General features: G+C 54.0%; 1 protein-coding gene across 2 annotated transcripts in view; it reads right to left on the reverse strand.

Moving 5' to 3' along the window:
* The window catches only part of TSPAN18 (tetraspanin 18), a 166,948-nt gene extending 153,926 nt beyond the window's left edge, over positions 1 to 13,022 (reverse strand). For both annotated transcript variants that reach the window (XM_029956802.1, XM_029956803.1), the window contains exon 1: positions 12,893 to 13,022. The gene's annotated coding sequence lies outside the window, so the exon portion shown is untranslated. The remainder of the gene's footprint in view (positions 1 to 12,892) is intronic.
* Positions 13,023 to 13,069: the final 47 nt, after the last annotated feature.

Raw genomic sequence — 13,069 nt, forward strand, 5'->3', positions numbered from 1 at the left:
CGGCGGGGGGCGGCGGCGGAGGGGGGCACCCCGTGCCCCATCCACGTCTGGAAAGTGAAGGCAGGACACCGCACCCCCCGCCCCTCATCTTCTGCCAGCACCTTCCCTGGCGGTCTAGTTCACAGCTCCCCGAACTTCGGGGGACTGGCTGTGCTGCAGGCACGCACCTGGCTCATGGGGAGGTGCTCAGCACTGCGCATGCACATTGCCTTACTTCGGCCTCCTGCCAACCTCACCGATGTTACCTCAGTTCCACGGAAGGAATAGGAAAGAATTGGACTCAACTAGCCTGATTCTTCACACACCAGGAAGTGGCAGGGCCAGGATCCACCCGGGATGGCTGGACTCCAGGCCCCCAGCCCAAACACTGCTCCGCAAGGGCTCTTCCCATTACTAACCGAAGTGGTGGGGACAGGCCTTGCCCCAACCCTGTGTCTCCTCAGCCCAAAGAGACAGTCATTCAGCCCTTGGTGATGCCGTAAGGCACAGGTACAGGCCCTGCAGAAGCCATGCAAGCACATGCATCTTCATGTATGTGCATATATATGTACGCATATGCATGTACGTATGCACACACTCATCATCGGCTCCTGAATTCATTTGGGGTTGGTGCGGGGGAGGGAGGGAGTGCTGCTTCTGTTCATAGCCTCCTGCTGACTGACAGGAGGGACAAAGAAGACAGGTGTGAGCTAAGATGACCTGTCCTCCCTACAGAACAAGGTCTTCAAAGGAGCGTTTTCTGGATCAAGGCCTAGGTCGGTTCCTAGGAATGAGGCAGCCTTAGGTTGGGAGGGCAGGATGTCCAGGGCCAGCAAGGAAGGGCCTCTGAGAGGGTTTGACAGCAGGCAAGGAGGCTAAGCTGGGCACTGGAGAGGCTGTTTCCTTCCGCACTCTCTGGAGGCAGGGGTACGACCCCTGAGTCACCTGCACAGGGGGCAGGGTCCTCCGGGTGTGGCCGGAAAAGAAGAACCCTGTGTCCCCAGAAGGAGAGAAAAGAGGGGTCCTGAGCCTGGGGAGGAGCTTGGGAGAGGAAGGACTAGCTAGGCAAGAGGACCCAGCCCCAGCCAGAGAGTTCCTTGTGGTGGGTATAGTCGGGGCTTAAAGACCCAGAAGAGGGGCGCCTGGGTGGCTCAGCCGGTTAAGCATCCGACTTTTGATTTCAGCTCCGGTCATATCACAGTTCCTGGGTCCATGTCTCATATCGGGCTCTGCACTGACAGCATGGAGACTACCGAGGATTCTCTCTCTCTCTGCCTCTCCCCTGTTGTGCTTTCTCTCTCAAAATAAATAAATAAACTCAAAAAAGAGGGGGGGACACCTCAGTCAGTTGAGCATCTGACTTCCACTCAGATCATGATCTCCTGTATGTGGGTTCGAGCCCCCTTTCGGGCTCTGTCCTGACAGCTAGCTCAGAGTCTGGAGCCTGCTTTGGATTCTGTGTCTCCCTCTCTCTCTGTCCCTCTCCTATTTGTGCTTAGTCTCTCTCTGTCTCTGAAAAATAAATAAATGTAAAAAAAAAAAACAAAACAAAAAAAGACCAGAAGAGTCTCAGTTGTGTAGAAATGCCTGAGTGGTGACCTACCCTCAGACTCAAATCTTCAGTAAAATTCTAGTGTACACACAAGAAAAGACAGAAGGAAGGAGGGGACGCCTATTTTCTGCCATCTACAGACCTCACAGCAACACCCACCCCCCTTCCCATGGGAAAGGCAGGGCCTTGGAGACAGGTTCAGACAAACCCTCCCGTCTTTCATATCTCTTCCACCCACTGAGCAATCTAGAGAATTCCATAATCTCTGTACTTCTGCATACAATGGGGGTGAAAAATCCCAGTGGGATTGCTGGGCATCAGATGAGATCGTTTGAGGTGTGCATACTTGGAAAAATTCTGCTGTGCATCTGGAGAGAAAAGAGAACGGAAGAAGACCCCGCCTGGCAGGTCGCCCCACACCTGGGACCAGGCGAGGCACCTGATCCGGCCCGTGCTGTCCTTGTTTTGCAGATGAAAAAACAGAGGCTCAGTTAGAATAAAAATATAAAATAAATAAAACCAAAAACAAAAAAACCCCAAAAGCCAAAAAGCAAACAAACAAAAACTTGCCAAAGATCACATAGTTGCTGAGAATTAGGATTTGAACTCACATCTATGGGACCCAGAAGCCAGAATACCCACTCGCTTACACACAGCTCCCGTTCAAACGCCATGTGGACGCGCTGGCTGCCTTTGGAACTATCCCTTCCCAAACGGTGGGTAATTTTCATCCAGTACCGTTAGACCCAGAAGACGTGCAAGAACTCAGGCACACACCCTCCAATATATCTTTAGCATTATTATTGTTTTGTCAAAGACATTCTGTCGGTGCGCTCTTTTTCTCTTTGCACACACATGTACCTCTCAAATAGGTGTGAGGAGACCTTTGTGAGTGGTTGGGCTATTTCGAAACAAAAATTGCCCATTATTTCAATTGAATTACATAGCAACCGCTTTTTTTAAAGTGTATTTTTATTTGCGCTCATTGTTTAGCAAATCATCAGACACTTTCTTTCTTCCAACTGCTTTGAGAAGGAAAAATTATCAAATGAAGGGAAGGAAATGTTATGCATTTCATCCCAGCTATTGAAAATAACGCTGATGGATTTTCGTCTTGCGCGCTTAATTTATTTAAACAACACCCCCCTTCCATCAACAACCACGCCTTGGCTTCCTGAGTGCTTTTCTCCAGGGGATTCCAGGCTTTTTGGTCATATTCCCCCCGCTGAGGACTCTGGGGGGGGGGGGTATGTAGATTCGGGAGGAGCCACAGAAAAAAAGATGCACCCACTCCCCAGAATGTGGATGAGACGTCAGAGGTCCATGGCGAGAGGAGAGCTAGTCAGAGCCAGAGTAGGACTAGACCCTGGGCTCTGACTCTGGACTTCTGGTCCAGTGCTCTCCTGGTCTCCAGTTGGGGAAGGGGGCGGGGTCGGGTGGGCCTCGGTCCACGTTCCTGGTGCCCAGATCCTGCATGTCGGTTCCGTGGCCATGCATCTCCTGAGATGCATCAGATGCGGAACTTGCCCCCCATCCCCGTGAGCAGGGAAGAGCCTTGGGCCGTTCCACCTGTGGCCCAGCTCTAGCCCCTCAACAGTGATTTGTCCAGCTCTTCCAGCCCCCGGAAGAGCCAACAGGCAGCAGCCTTAGAGGTCACTATGTTTGGCTTGGCTCCTCAGCCCATTTCCCCAGCAAGAAGCCACTGGAAAAGAAAATAAAACAACAACAAAAAGCCCTTTGATCTGCCACGGATGGCCTCATCCAACCCTGGGGGAAGGTGGCCAGCACCCTGTCATGACCTGCTGGCCTCTCCCCTCCAGGTCCTATCCAAAGAGTGCAGGGCTATCCACAGACCCCACCTAGCCTGGCCTCCTCGACCCCATAAGATGAAAGGGTCGCGATGACATCTGTGGGGACCAAGTGGGGGTGAACAGGGGGCAGAAAGAGGCCAGAGAGGAGCCATGGGAGAGAGAAGACAGCCATTGCCCCAGCTGGCCACATGCCAGGTATTCTCCACAGACTGTCTGCTTGGTAGGGTGTCAGGAAAAGAGGAGGGAGGACACAGAGAGGCTGAGTAATGTGCCCCGAGGCTGCGGAGTTAGTAAGTGCTGGAGCTGGGACGGGACTGCAAGCTATTATTCTATTGGATGAGATCAGACTTGTAAGTGCCTGCACACTGCATGTGATCAATACACGTTAGCTGTGACCGTCATCCAAAACAACTTGGAAGAGACTGACTTGCAGAGGAGAAAATGGAGGGAAGCACCCCCCGGCACCTGCCAGGTTCCCAGGCCTGGGCCTGGTATCTGGGATGCAGCATTGAGCCATTCTTCAGCGGGGAACTAGGCAAAAACATCATGGCAGCCCATGCCGTGGAATACGAGACATCCATCTCAAAGAGAGCTCTGCCTCTCCCATCTCCCCAAGGTCCAGCCTGGAGACTCTCCTCAGCTTCAGGGGACAGTTCTGTTCACTCTGGTGGCCCTCTGCAAGTACCCCCTTCACTCTCGTGGCTTGAAGGCAGGCTGGAAGTATCCAGAAGCAGATGTTCTAGGAAGAACGCTCAACCAATGAGAGAAGAGAAGTTGGTGACCATTCGCTGGGCTGATTCTGAGAGTGCTCCCCACAGTCACTGGCAGGGTCCCCAGGTGCCCGCAGCAGTAGGCTAGTTGGTACACCTTGTATTGGCTCCTTCCCCCCCTGCCCCTCACCTTTCCAGGACCAATTTCATACACACATAAGCAAACGGCACCCAAGTCTTTGTTCACGGTCTGCTTTAGAGACACCAGCTAAAACAAGGCAGAAGAGTATGCAATAACACAGAGCAAGTGAAAACATGCAGGACACAGAGCATCAGGGACAGAACGCCACGGGGACCATAAAACGAAGGGGGCCGTGGACACAGATGTGCTCATTTACCTCGAGGACCGTTCAAGAGCGGCAAGAGGCTGGTGACTTTGGTTGTCCCTGGGTGAGGAGGCTGGGTTAAGCCTGAGAGTTGATTTCCATTGACTATACTTTTATTGTCTCCTTATGTTTACTCTGATTATCTTTTCCCAGTCTTTTACCAGTAAAACATGACTATTTTCAAAGACCTTCTGAGAACTCCTAGAAAATCAAATAAATGAGCTTTGGAGGAGAGAAAACCCTGGAACTGATCATCCCCCTCACTTCCTGAGACTTTCTCACTTCCTTCCCACCCCACTGTGGCCTTGGCCTCCCTCTCAGCCCAGGTGCAGGAGGAAATGTCCAGATCGATCCCCTCATCTGTTTGGCAGCAGCCACTGAATGAGGGATTGGGGTTAGCAGGGCACCAAGGGCCATGTGAGAGGCCTCTGAGCCCCCTGAATCCTGATTTGCTCCCCACTCTGGTTGTTGAGACACAAGCTGGTTCCAACAGGGAAGACCCTGGTGTCCCACAGCAGAGGAAGCAGACCAACTAACACTTGAGAGCAGATTTGCAGTTCAGACCAACTGGGTTTGCTCTATACCTCTGCTTACCAGCTGTGTGACCTTGGGCAAGTGACTTAACCTCTCTGTGCCCCAGTTTCCTCGGCCACAAAAATGGGGACAATCATAGTACTGAATTAAAAGGTATTAGAGGCGAAACTGTGTTCCCCCCAAATTCATATGTACAGACCCTAAACTCCAGTACCTCTGAATGTGATTGTATTTGGAGAAAACGGTCTTTAAAATGGTAAGGAAGTAAAACTACGGCTGTTACGGTAGATCCTAATCCAATCTGACTAGTGCGCTTAGGAGAAGGGGAGAGCTGGACGCCCAGGAGACGGCAGGTGTGCATGTGCAGAGGAAGGCCGTGTAAGGATACAAGAAGCCCGTCATCTGCAAGCCGAGGAGAGGAACTTCAGAACTAATCAAACCTTGGTCATGAACTTCTAGCCTCCAAAACCAAGAAAATAAGTTTGACATGAATCAATTTGTTTAGTCCTCACAACTCAATAAATTAGGTGTTATTTTTAGTCCCACTTTATGGATGAGAAAATGAGGCACAGAGAGGCTGAGTAATGTGCCCCGAGGCTGCAGAGTTAGTAAATGCTAGAGCTGGGACCGTAAACCATTATTCTGTTGGATGAGACCAGACTTGTGAGCGCCTGCACACTGCACGTGATCAATACACGTTAGCTGTGCCCATCCTGCAAAACAACCTGAAAAGGACTGACTTGCAGAGGAGAAAATGGAGGGAGGCACCCCCCTCCCCCAACTCCGGCACCTGCCAGGTTCCCAGGCCTGGGCCAGGTGTCTGGGATGCAGCGTTGAGCAATGGCAGAGGCGGGGGGGGGTCCCTGCCCTCTGGGATCCACATTAGAGTAGGGGAGGCAGACATTAAAGAGCCACACAGACAAGTTGACAATTGGCCAAGTGTGCCGGAACTCTGCTAAGGAGGGACTAGATGAGCAGCCAGAGGCAACAGGAAGAGAGCTTGGTCCACGCAGGAGTCAAGGAGGGCTTTCTGGAGGAGGTGATACAGGGCCTGGGTTCCCAAGGATGCAGAGGAGTCTGGTAGCCAAACGGAAGAAAAGGCATTGCAGGGTGGGGGCAGTGCAGGGACAGCAGGCCTGTGCAAATGAGCTCAAGGAAAGGAAGCGATGTGGCAGGTGGGCTGGGGTGCGGAGGGGGCTGGGGCTGTGGGAAAGCCTTTGAACACAATTGAGAATCCACTGGAGGGTCACGAGCAAGGTGGCTAACGTGATCACATTACACAACAGATGTTCTTCCTAACAAAGTGTGGAAGTCGGGCTTCCGTAAATTGAGTTTTATTTTTAAGGCGGTGGAGAACGATGGGAATCTGAGAGCTCATTTGTCTGCAAATTGAACGAGGGCCCTCTGATCCAGTGCGCATCTTCATAGATCCGGCTGCCTCGAGAGAGGTGCACCTGTCAGGCAAAAATCTCAAAGGAGGGGTGCCTGGCTGGCTCAGTTGGTAGAACATTTGACTCCTGATCTCGGGGTCGTGAGTTCGAGACCCACGCTGGAAGTAAAGTTGACTCCAGGAGGACTAGCTCAGTGGGGGCGGTGGGAGAATGGGAAGTGGGGCAGTGTCTCTGCTGGCCATGGGAACACTCCCCACCAGGCCACCACAGCCTGGGGTGACCACAGCCTTCCAGGCTCCCCCTTCCTCAGCCTCTCCCCAGGCTCCAAGCCTTCACTTGTGCTTGGCCCCATGAGGAGGGCTGTGCTGCCCCCGCTCCCAGATACGTGTCTTCCTGAGTTTCTCTTGGCAGCCAAGGCCTTTTACTGAGTTTGTTCTCGGGGTATCCCCAGTGCTCCCACAAATGGGGAGCGTATGCCTGGAGGCCTCTGTGCACAGCAAGGAAGGGTGAGATCATTCATTCATTCAGCAGGCACAGACCGAGCGCCCATTCAAGCCCAGGCACCGAGCAGCACCCTGTGGGGCCTCTGTCTTTGTTACCCAAGTGGAAACCGATGATGAAATAATAAGAACCATTCTAACATTCACTGAATACTTCTGAAGCGTCACATTCCGTCCTAGGAGACACATTTATTCATTTTAGTCTCATCTTTGTAAAACTCTATGAGGTAAAATGGAGGCACAGAGAAGTCAAGTACTTTGCTGTAGGCCACGGCATGTGGCTGAATCGGGATTTGAACCCATGCTCAGAAGCTGTACTCTGAAACTTTGACGGGTGTTGATTCCTCTGCCTTCATCGCACAGGGATAGGCTTCATATCTGAACCCTCAGCCACATCAGCTGACCCCCAACCCAACGGGGCTCCTCTGGATAAACTCCAGAGCAGGAAGCTATCTGCTCATGCCCACCCCCTCGCCTCCTCAGGCAGAGATTCTGGTTACAACCCATCTAGGTGCATGTTTCCTGAGTCCGGACTGAACACCCAGCACCCCCTCCAGGCCTGTGGGAGGGAGGGAGGACAAACTAAATCCCGAGAAGGGAGCGCTCAGCAAACATGCATACACCTGCTGGCATTCTCCCTTGCAGCTGGTTTGGGGCCACGTGACGGTTCTGGCCAATGCACTGGAGCCGAAGTGACATGGCTGAGGCTGTTGGGTGTAACTACGGATGCCATAGATTCCAGAAGGTGCAGCTAGTAAGACAGCGGAGTTACTATCTACCTGGGTGCCTGAGTAACCACGTGGAGTGGAGATCCCTGCGGACAAGTCACGTGAGCAGGAATTACACCTGCAGGTGGAGCCACTGAGTCCTGTTGTATCTATGCCGTAGCCGCTGATACTTAGCTTAATGGTGTTAATTGTCGCTACTCTGCTACTCTTCACAGAGAAGGAGAGCAAAGCCATACAGCCAGGAAGTGTCAGAAACAAGGTTCAAATTCACATCCGTGACCCCAACACGCATCCTCTTCCAGGACACCCTTTTGCTGCTTCATAAGGTCATTACCCTCTTGGAAGCAGCAGTTGTCCCCCCAAACTCCTCTGCCTCCCTGTGCCTAGATTGGCTGGGAAACGCTTGTAGGATGAAAAGAGGGATCTCCTAAGGCACTGAGCCTGGGAGACAGGCAAAGGCAGGGAGGACAGGGCCTGATGCCATCTCCAAGGTGTCTCTTCTGGGGTTTTGGAGCTCACAGGAGGTTCTGATACAAGAGGAAGTCTCACACAGCAGTTTGGAGCACTGGATGGGCAATCAGATCAACGTAGGTTCAAATCCCGACACCACCACGATTTGTCTGAGTCTTGCTTTGTAATCTGTGAAATGGGGACACTATCTGAATCAGCCTCATGGGTGCAGGTGAGACGAAGCGTTGTCTAGCTCGCGGCCAGTGGTGAGCACTCGCAAAATGTGTGCCACCGCGAAGACCCTCCCTGGGGTGGCTCAGGGCACCAGCCTTGCTGGAGGGGGTGAGGGAGCAGCCCGGGATGCACATCCGGCCCGGCCCATGTGGCCACAGCAGACCAAGGGGCAGAATGCAAAGAGGGAAACAGGGTCAGCCAGACGTAAGGCAACATAGTAGAGATGCTAGATTAGTTATTTTAAATTCAAAAGTGTCTCCTAGCAAGACGGCCTTTTATTTGGGTGAATCTGGGAGTTGTTTATCAGCTTAAACTCATTATCTGCACATATGGTCTTCATACTATGGTTCAGGGCGGGAAACGAGGGAAGGGGAAGGATGGGCAAATACTCGCTGATGAAATATCATCCCTCAAGTGCCAGAAACAAGGATATTTTCAGTGACGTCAGACCGGGCTTCTTGCCATGGGGATGGAGCGATCATGAGAACACTCACAAGATTTTAACTCAGGGGTCCCTCAATGGGGGAGGGGAAGGAAGGGAGGGGAGAAGTGATTGATTTTATTCACCCTTGCCTTCCAGTCCCAAAGCATGCGCGCGCGCGCACACACACACACACACACACACACACACACACAGCAAGTCACAGACTATCAGAGCTGGAAAGAACCAAAATGGACCCCTCCCATTTCACGTAAAGACAGTGATGACAGTGAACATTTGTTGAGCTGTGACCCCATGCAGGGTACTGTCCAAGTGCTCTGCATGCTTTGTCTCATGGACTTGTCACAATAATCTGATGAGGTATTATTAGCCCCATTTTGCAGAGCAGGAAACTGAGGCACCAAAGGTTGAATGGCCTGAGGTCACACACTTAATCAGTCGGGGAAAGCCAACATTCAAACCTGAGCAGCCCAACCACCACCCAAGGCTACCTCTGAAGAAACAGCAAAACAGGCTCAGAGAGGGGCAGTGACTCACTGAGGTCACACAGCCCCATTTACAATAGAATCAGGGCTCCAACAGGAGTCTCCTTATTTAAGGGTCAGTGACCTTCCCATACCACCCTGTCGCCTCCTGGGACGTACCTGTATGAACACAACCAGTGAACATGTTCTTTGCCCGTCTCTGAGTTGTTCAGTTCACTAATTAAACGAGCAGCCTTGGGTGCAGACGAGGGGCGAGGGCTGACCTTAAGATACGTGCAGAAAGGAAAGACCTACTTCGCCAGGCTGTGCACATCGGGGCTCACCGTCCCTTTCTCTCGTTTTCGAAAGACTTTCATTATCTGCACGCCCCCGCCAGATCGAAGCGCGATTCGGGTCCAAGATGCCAGCTCGTGCAGCAGGAGGAGCCCAAGCTGCCAGGTTTGCTCGATGGGATCAGGTTGCAGAAATACCCGATCGACCGATCATCTGCTCCGGGGGCCCAGGGTGCTGGTTTCCAAGGCCCCCTCCCTTCGCTGTGTACCAGCTGAGCACGAACAAATGTTCCTGATTTTCCTTCTCTCGACTCACGAAATAGGCCAGAAGAGCAAGCGCTTTGGAAGGAGGGGTCCCTAAAAGGGGCAGCCCAGCCACCAACACGTGCTCTTCTCAGAGACAGGGAGAGAGGGCTGGACAAGCATCCGGAGAATGGCAACACGTGAGCTCCCGGACAGACTCGGGGCTCCCAGCGGGCACAGGTCACTGACATTGCCTTCTCTGTGCAAAAACAGCGATCTGATGAAGGATGGGAACTGGTTCGTTATGGTGTGCAGGGGAACGGTGGGCTGGGGCAAGACAGCAGGGGAGATGTCCTCCACTGGACTGGGGGCAGGGCAGGAGGCTGCCCTAAAAAGTAATACCCTCCTGCCTTTAAACTGCAAGTCAGCCCAGAGTCCCCTGGGTCCACACGTGAATTTTCCAGACTGGGAACGCACGTTCGAGAGGGAATGCCCAAAGTTGCACTGATGATCCAGAAAAGTTGGATTTCAGAGCAGCCCCACCGAGATCCCAAACCTCGCTGCTTCCTCCCTTCCTTACCCCCTCCCCCAGATCCCTGCCAGCATCCCTTGCCTCAACACCCCCTTCCCCACCTGTCCCTTCCCAGCACTCCGTGTTCCAGCCCACCCCCAGACCATTAAAACTTCATTCAGTAACTCAGTAGCTCTTTCCAGGCTGACATGGAATTTTCTTAAAGGTGCAAGGACCACTTACTTCCTAAATGACCCAGAATATTCTACCTCCTACTCCAGATGAACTTCTGCTTCTAGAAAGTGCCCCGACAGACTGCCATTTGAGCCTCGGGTTGGGTAAAGAGGTCCCGAGAGGCAGCGTTTGAATGGATTTAGAGACAGGGAGATAAGGGGACCAGATTTCCAAGACTTAAAATTTTGCTGAATCAGAGATCTCAGAGTTTACCCTGGGTCCACACATGATATGCTAAATCCAAACACAAACATCAGTGGCCCTGGAGTCTTAAGTCCCTCTTCTCTTTAGGGCAGGTGGGGTGGGTGGGGGGTGGGGGATGGAAAAAAGGGGGGACAACACTGGAGCTGCAGGCCGTCGGGGGCCCCAAGGCCAAGGCCGCTCTGGGCAGGCCTTCTTCCGCAGAAAAACAAGAGCCACTAAAAACAAAACAAAATGAAAAATTCCTTTTGTTTTCTGGCCCCGTGGAATGTCTTGAAGACGTATCCAGAGACATGGGCCTCTCCACCCTTTCCTCTGCCTCCTCCCCCCACCCCGTCTGTTCAAAATAATTCCGCTGGTCTTTCTTTATGGTATCTCCGTCCTACAGCATTTTGGTGACATCCAGCAAGAACATCTGGTGGGCAATATGGAGAGCAAGAACCTCAACTAACTGTCTTTCGGGGTCCACCCCATCTCTGTCACCTTTGCAGGGGATTCTGGGGATAGGAGAGGGGGAGGCAGCTGTCCAATGGGCACACATTTCTAACCAAGAGAAAAACGAATGCTTCCCACGGCCAATATTAGGCCACCCCAGTTCTTTGATCTGCTCATTTGTTCTCGGGGTGCAGACAGGAGAGAAGAAATTAGAGCGAAAGATACAGCAACAGTCCCTCCAGGGTCCCGTCAATGTCGAACACCCCACACATGACAGACAGGATGCTCGCGGTAGATGCCAGCAGCTTTCTCGCTTCCCAAGGCCTGGGCACAGATACGCAGACCCAACAACGCCCTGAGGTTTAAAAAAAACACGGGACACCCAGCCGGTTTCCACCAGCTGTGAAATGACCAGAGAACGTAGCCTGTAGGCCCAGACTCAGGGGAGAGGGACTCTCGTCCATGGCTGGGACATGCCCACTTCGGCCTGGACGGCTAAAATCTGTACGGGGCCCTCATCACCCCAGTGCGGCGCCACCCGGCTCACTTGCGCCCACAGTGAGGATGCGTGAGACCTTCAGGCAGCCCACACCAGGTAGGGATCCGGCCAGATTCCGGAAACAAAGGTCTAACTTTTACAAAAAGGGTGCATTCAGCAGTATGGGTTTCAGACTCCAAAGAGACCTCAACAAGTTCACTCTCTTCGTCTCTTTCTCTATACCAATTCGCTGTTAGTGTAAAGTTTCCTCCCGTTTGTGTTGTTCTGGGAGTGAATGTTATTCACCCATACACCCTGCGTGATCCCCAAGATCACGAACCTCCTGACTACCGAGATTTCCAGTATCCACCGTGCGCCCCAGCTTCACGCTCGGGCCTCTGCCCCGCTGCCTGGCCGGGCCGCGGGCGCTCCTCGGCGCGGGCCCCCGCATGTGTTGGAGGTTCTGTGGCTCCAGGTCCCGGATTTCGGTGCGTTTGTCTAGCAGGAACCAGAATTCGCCCTCCTGTAGGTGAAAGGGTCGGGAATGGCTCCCCCTGGCGGGGGCCACCTCACCTCAATCCAGCGGGGATGCAAAGCTGGCGCGAGCCCACCCGAGCCGAGCAACCCTCCCGGAGGATTCCTAGTACACCCCCTAAATCTGGATGTGCCAGAGGCTCGGACCCACCGGGCACCCACGGAGTCTGTGCTTCGCTTCCCCAAACCTCGCATACCGCGTACGGGATTAGGGGGACCCGGGAGGAAAGCTTGGCGCCCCCGCCCCACCCCGCTGTTGGGACCCCAAAGGCGACTCGTGCTCCGTGCCCCGGCTGGGCCGGACAATCTTCCCCGCCCGGGTCCTCGCTCCTAATCCCTAGTCGCTACCTGACTTCCTACCGAGTGGCGTGGCGCGCACCCCAGCTCTCGGGTCGCAGCCTCCGCTGAGACCCCAACCTTGTTAATCACACCTGCCAACCCCACCCCGGCCATCCTCCTGGCGCTCCCCCACTCACCCATCCGAAGCGCCCAGCGCCGACTGGGGCTGCACCTGTCCGGAAGGAAGCCTCGAGCCCGCGGATTCGGGCAGGGATCCGGGGCGGGGATCGGGGTGAGCACGTCTCCCCTGTCCCCTCCCCAGGCTAGTTTAAGTAGAACTTGGTTTCTGGGCTTCCCCCGGACCGTTCTGGGATCCCTCCCGAATTCCTTCCCGACCCCGGACCGTGCCCAACAGTCGCCCGAGGAGCGCGCGTGGGGTCTCCAAGTCCCTGGGGGCGCAGCAGCGGGGCGCACGGAGGGCACGGAGGTGCGGAGCCCCCTACCTTCCAGCAGCAGCAGCCGGACCCCAACCAACTCCCGCCGGCGGCCGCGGGGGAAACTTTCCCCGGGCGGAGAGGCGCGCTCGCAACTTGTTCCGCTCCGGCTGCCTTCCTGGCGGCGGCGGCGGCGGCGGCGGCGTGTCCGGGGACCGGCTGGCGCGAGGCGACGGTGGCGCGGGC

The sequence above is a fragment of the Suricata suricatta genome, chromosome 11 (assembly GCF_006229205.1).
Source record: "Suricata suricatta isolate VVHF042 chromosome 11, meerkat_22Aug2017_6uvM2_HiC, whole genome shotgun sequence".
Taxonomy (NCBI): Eukaryota; Metazoa; Chordata; class Mammalia; order Carnivora; family Herpestidae; genus Suricata; species Suricata suricatta.